We start from the raw sequence: 6,163 nt of genomic DNA, 5'->3' as shown, positions 1-6,163 counted from the left end.
TTGAGGACGTTGTAGCCGTGGTGAGTTACGACCATGAACTTGGCCAGCACTGGGTACCCATGGATGGCGTTGTACGGCAGGCGAATGTGAGCGACGTCGAAGTCGATGAGCTTGGTGCGGTAGTTGTCGCGTGCCCCGAAGGTGAAAGGGAGGCGGACCTGCCCAATCGGGACCGTGGAGCCGTCGGTGATACCGGAGAAAGGCTTGGTTGGCTGAAGCTGGCTGCAGGGCACTTGGAGGTTGTTGAGTGTATCCACGGACAGGACGTTGAGCCCTGCACCGCCATCGATGAGGGTCTTGGTGACCACCATGTTGCTGATGATTGGGGAACAAAGCATCGGGAGAACTCCGGCTGTAGCCGCACACTTGAGCTGATCTGCTGAGCTGAACGTGATGGCGCATGCCGACCACCTCAGAGGGCGCGTGGCTTCGAGCCTGGGTAGGACTGCGTTCACTTCGCGGGCGAACTGCTTGAAGATGCACTGAGAGGCTGGGGCTTGTGCCCCGCCCAGGATGCAGGCGATCGCGCACGGCTCCTGGAAGCCCCCAGCCCCCTCGTCCTGGTGGCGGTCCTCGTTTCTCCTTGGCTGCGGCGGCAGCGGTGGGAGACCTGCGTTGCCTTGCGGGTGATCCTCGCGAGGCTGATCCCTCCAGTCTTCCTCGCGAGGCTGATCTCCCCAGCCTCCCTCGCGAGGCGGGTCTTGCCAACGATCCTCGCGAGGTTGATCACGCCACCCTTGGCGCGGGCCATGGTCTTCCCAGCGTCCTGTGTTCCTTCCTCCTCCTCGGCCATAGCCCCGGTCACTGCGGTCAGGGCGACGGCCAATCCTTCCTCTCGCACGGCTCGGAGCTCTTGACATTCGTTGGTGTTGTGGGTGTGGAGGTCGTGGTACACACAGTACCGGCTGCCCTTGGAAGGTTCGGGCTGATCTCTGCCCCGCTTGGTGTCTGGTTCTGCTGCGAGCACGACAGCCCCCTTGCGCTTCACATCCTTGGCCTTGGGCTTCTTCTCTTCTGGGTCTGTGGCAGGCAGCTCGAGGAGGGAGAGACACCCTTCCTCGGCCCTGGCGCACTTGGTGGCCAGGTTGAACAGTTCCAAGGAAGTGCACAGGTCTTCATGCATCGCCAGCTCCTCCTTCATCTTGACGTCGCGCACGCCATCGTAGAAGGCCGAGATGATGACCTCCTCAGTCACCTTGGGAATCTTGAGGCGCGCGTTGTTGAAGCGCTGGATGTACTTCTGCAGGGTCTCCCCGGGCTGCTGCTTGATGCGGCGCATGTCGCTCACGGCAGGTGGCCGGTCGCGAGTGCCTTGGAAGTTGCCAATGAAGCGGGTGCGCATCTCGTCCCAGGAGGAGATTGTGCCTGGAGCCAGGTTCAGGAGCTAGGTGCGGGCCCCGTCCTTCAGTGCCATGGGGAACCAATTCGCCATGACCTTCTCGTCTCCGTTGTCAGCTTCGATGCCCAGCTCGTAGAGCTGGAGGAACTCCGCAGGGTCAGCCGTGCCATCGTAGCGAGGAGGCAAGTCTGGCTTGAACTTGTCGAGCCACGCGACGCTGCGTAGCTCGACAGTGAAGGCGCGGCAGCCTGTTGTGGCCACGAGAGGCCTTGGGTGATGGGGAGCTTGGTCTTGCATGTCCCCACGCGCTGTAGCTGGGAGCAGCGTGGGGTCTTGACGCGCGGGAGCAAGAGCATGGTCGCGACGTGCTGGAGCAGGGAGCGCCCGGGCAGCTTCTTGCAGGCGAGGGACTTCTTGACAGCTCTGCTCTTGCTGCGCTGGCGCCTGATGGAGCGGGTTCCGCCCAGGGGCCATGCGCCTTGGATCCATGGCGCCTTCCTGAGGAGGAGGCGGACGGGGCGCTGCCGGAGCTTCATTGCCCGCGCGGGGCGGGGTGCGGTGCAGCGGAACGGACGGTGCAGGAGAGCCCCCTGCGGCGCGGACGAGCTCGGCAACACGGTCGAGCCATTCTTCGTAGACGTTGTCGACGGGACAGTAGCGCAGGAGCTCATTCGCCACGATGAGTGTAGCCCGAGCCTCCATGGGCGCGCGGAGCGCGCGGGACGAAGAACCAGCTGGGGTGAGTGAGGGAGTTGCGATGCGGCCGTCCTGCCGTACGGACGGATGTTGGGACGACGCTTGCCGCTCGTCCCCCGCCGGGCCGGTGGCGGCATTGACGGCAAGTGATGGGGAACGGCGAGGACGCCCGCTGACAGGGGCCGTCTGGGCGATGCGCGAAGCGAGTGCGGCCCGGCGCTCGGCATGGGCCCGACGAGCGTCAGACATGGGCGTGATGGTCGGAGGAGAACGGGGTGGTGGAAGATGAATCCCGGCGCACCCCTACCTGGCGCGCCAAATGTCAGATTTCGGGTTCCGGCAGACCCTTGAGGTTCGAACTCTGGGGTGCGCATGGAGATTTCACCTCCTACCTACCTGCACCCCCCCCCCCGCCTTGCTAGGATCTAAACTATGGAAAGGACAACACAAGAGACATAGGGTTTATACTGGTTCGGGCCACCATTGTGGTGTAATACCCTACTCTAGTGTGTGGTGTGGTGGATTGCCTCTTGGGCTAATGATGAAGAACCATACAAGGAAGAACAACCTCGCGAGGGTCTGTTCTTGGCTGGGGCGATGAACTGCTGGGAGGAGCTCAGTCACCCTTCTCTCTCTCTCTCTCTTTCTGATCTTCTCTATCCTTCCAAACCCTCAGCCCCCTTTGCTCTGTGGGTGGCTGGTCCTATTTATAGAGGCCCTGGTCCTCTTCCCAAATATCGAGCGGGAAGGGAGCCAACAATGGCGGGCTAATTTGAAGGGGGACAACTAGTACTAGCTACCCTGACAAAAGTAGTCTTCGCCTGCGCAAAGCTCTGGTGATGACGCCGTCTTGGGCTCCACGGTGACCTCCGTCTCGTAGTCCTCCTGGTCTTGGTCTCGTTGCACCGAAATGGCAACCTTTGCCTGATGCCTCGGTACTCTGCGGCTTCGCTTGCCCCCTTTGCACCAAAGAGGAAGGAAGGACACTGTGCGGGCTGGCACCCGCCTGGCGCCCCCGGTCATCATGGCTTGCGTCACGGGCACCTCGTGAGGTACCCGGCCTTGATCTCTCCGCCTCCTCCTGAGCCAGCCTGACGAGGCCACGCCTGAGGAAGCTCCGTGTCGTCCGCCCCGCGAGGCTTGGCCCCTCGCGAGGGTCTTGGGTTTGTGTTGGTGAAGATGGGCCGCGCTGGGCCCCCCTTTGAGCCACGCCGCAGGCCGCAGGCTGGCAAGTCTGGGGACCCCCATTCCCAGAACACCGACAGATGAGGTGAAGCCAAGGGACACGCTCATGCGCGCGAAGACGACGAGAGGGGAGCGAATGAAGCAGAAATGGCTCCCTAGACGCGGCCACTGCGCACAATGCACGCTCACTGTGATGCCATTAACACGGACACAGCATGCACTGGCATGTAGTGGGGGAGATGGGCTGGATCCTGTTGTCTAGTGGGTAGTCCATCCAGGGGAGGTTGCAACTGAGGTGGTAGATCAGTGAAAAATGGTATGGTTAAATGGTAATCATCGTCTGAAGTTTACTGCAAGAAACTTGGCCATGCACTGCTGATCAACAAGAAAGTGCTTATACCAAATGGATTTGTCTAAGATGATTAGCTTAGGAAGGACTATGATCCTGGAGGCTTTGGGGCATAATGGAGCACACACTAATACAGTTGCTTTGTAACTCACATTATGGGTCCAGAAACTTGATTAGGAAGGTGCACTCACATGGAGTATCAAATTGATCTGAAATTTGGTAAGTCCTAATGATTTGGTCATAGTAAGATGCTGAATAAAAATTCATACGAAGTGAACAAGCGAAAATGGTACTTGCTTCACAAACATCTCCTCTGGACAGAATCTTGAAAAATTCTAGAGGAATATTTTCTTGATGAATTGGTCCCAAATTTGGTGGAGAGAGGTTTTATGGTAAAGAGAATGCTCTGATAAATGTTTAGCCAAAATGAAGCAATATAAAATATACTTGCTTCACAACCTGAAAAATATTGATAGAATCAAATATTTGACCCTGTGCTCACATAGATCAAGGGATGGAGAATTTTTTTTTGGAGGAGTGTGCTAATATGAGAACAGGAAGGAGTGTGAAAAATTTCAACTCATTTGGATAACCGTAGCTAGCACTTCCTTCACAATGCCTTCTGTCTGACAGAAAGTTTGAAAAATTGCTGAGGAAGATTGGCTAAGCAAATAAAGTTGAATTTTTGGCATGAGGCAATGATTTGGACATAAGGGAATGCCCAAAAGGTTTGGGAGCAAACAAGGTTGGATAAATGACACTTCCTTCACAAAGTGCCCCTCTGGACAGAGATGAAGAATAATTCTTGGGGAATTATTCTTGGGATAGGAAAGGAAAGTTTGGGCATATTTGTGCAACATATGACCTAAGGGAATTTTGAGAATTATTTGGGCATTTTGGATGGACGGAAATATGGGTTGCTTCACAACCTAGGGCACATGAGGTTATTCCTTTTATAGAAAAAGGAATATTCTTGAGAAAAAAGAAATTAGGGTTTGGTCAAGCAGTGAAGTGACATGATCTTGGCAACGTTTTGAGAATGATGAGCCACTTGGGAGGGGGAATGAGGATGATTTCCCAGGTGGCAAGGCCACAGAACCACTGCAAAAAGAAAAACAGAGCAAAAAATCAAATAAATCAAAAGGAAAAGGAAAGGGCCAAAAATCAGGCTGTTACAAGAAATAGGTTTAAAACATACCTGTTGTGCCATCGGAGTTTCAATTGGATCCTTCAAATTCGAAAGTAGTTGGTATGAGTAAATGTAGTGATGCAACAGAAAGGAGTATGGACCATAGCTACGGAATCTGACCTGAGAACAGTTGCTCTTCTGCTTTAAACGTGGAGTTTGGGTTCGCTGTGGTGGTCTTCGTGCTTTGGGCACTATAGTTGGTTTACAAACTGCTTGTGTGGGGGTACTCTGTAGTGGACATGGTGCTTTGTCTACTAGAAGTGGGTTACTATCCGCTGGGGTTGGGGTTAGATGGGTTGTAGCTGTTTCTCTGCCTAACGGTGTAAGTGTGCAATCTGCAAGAGTGTCGATTATGTGTGGTGGGGCACGTTTGTGGGCCATTACAACCATGGTTCTATCTGCATCGACGGTAGCACTGTCTTTTGTGAAGAATGGGTTTTTGCTCCCTTAGAGACTTCCATCACCCCCTCCAATTCAAATGGCTGATAAATAAGAAAAGAAATTGAACATACATACATTGTATGATAGACAGATGTGGTAATTCACATATATGTTGTCTAACCAAACATGACAGCATGACACAATTTCACATATATGATGCCTAACTAAACAGGATAGCATGACACAGTTTCAGATATATGATGGATAACTTAACATGATATAATGGCATAATTCAACATATGATGAGTATCTAAACAGGATGACATGACAAAACTATATGATGTCTTTCTAAAATAGGTTGGTATGAAATAATTCACATAAATGTTGTCTAAGGGTACATGATGGCATGATATAATTGACATAATTGATCCATATACTAAGCAGTTGGCACTCGCATGTGTGATCTCTAAAGTAAGCAGATGGAATTCAATATTGTGCATATGATGTCTAAACTAAGCAATGCAAGACACCATATACATGATATGAGAAATATAAACATTGCAACTTAGAGCATACACCTCAAGTGGGATATAGGACTGGTGATCTATCTCTGAATCCTCCTCTGAGGAGCTGCTTGTAACCATCGAGATATATGCTTCAACAGGTACCATTGCCTGCTCCGAAGACCTTGTTTTCACTCCTGATTTTTCCATAACCGGCTCAAATGGCTGATACACATGAAGAGTAGTTCAATATACACAGGTTGTTGACAAATGGAATACGTAATGAAAAAAAGATGGCATGAGATAATTCACATATATGATGCCTGGCTACATGGCGGTGCATAATTCACATATATGATAACTGGCTGAAAAACATGGCATTGCATAATTCACATATCTAATATAGAAAGAATGTCTAATCTAAGCATGTCTAATCTAAGCAGATGGCATGGCAATGCAAGACACCATATGCATGATATGAGCAATATCACCTTGCCAAGTTAGAGAATGCACCTCGGGGG

Source organism: Triticum aestivum, chromosome 3A (genome assembly GCF_018294505.1).
Source record: "Triticum aestivum cultivar Chinese Spring chromosome 3A, IWGSC CS RefSeq v2.1, whole genome shotgun sequence".
In the NCBI taxonomy this organism is placed as follows: Eukaryota; Viridiplantae; Streptophyta; class Magnoliopsida; order Poales; family Poaceae; genus Triticum; species Triticum aestivum.
This window is presented reverse-complemented; position numbering follows the sequence as displayed.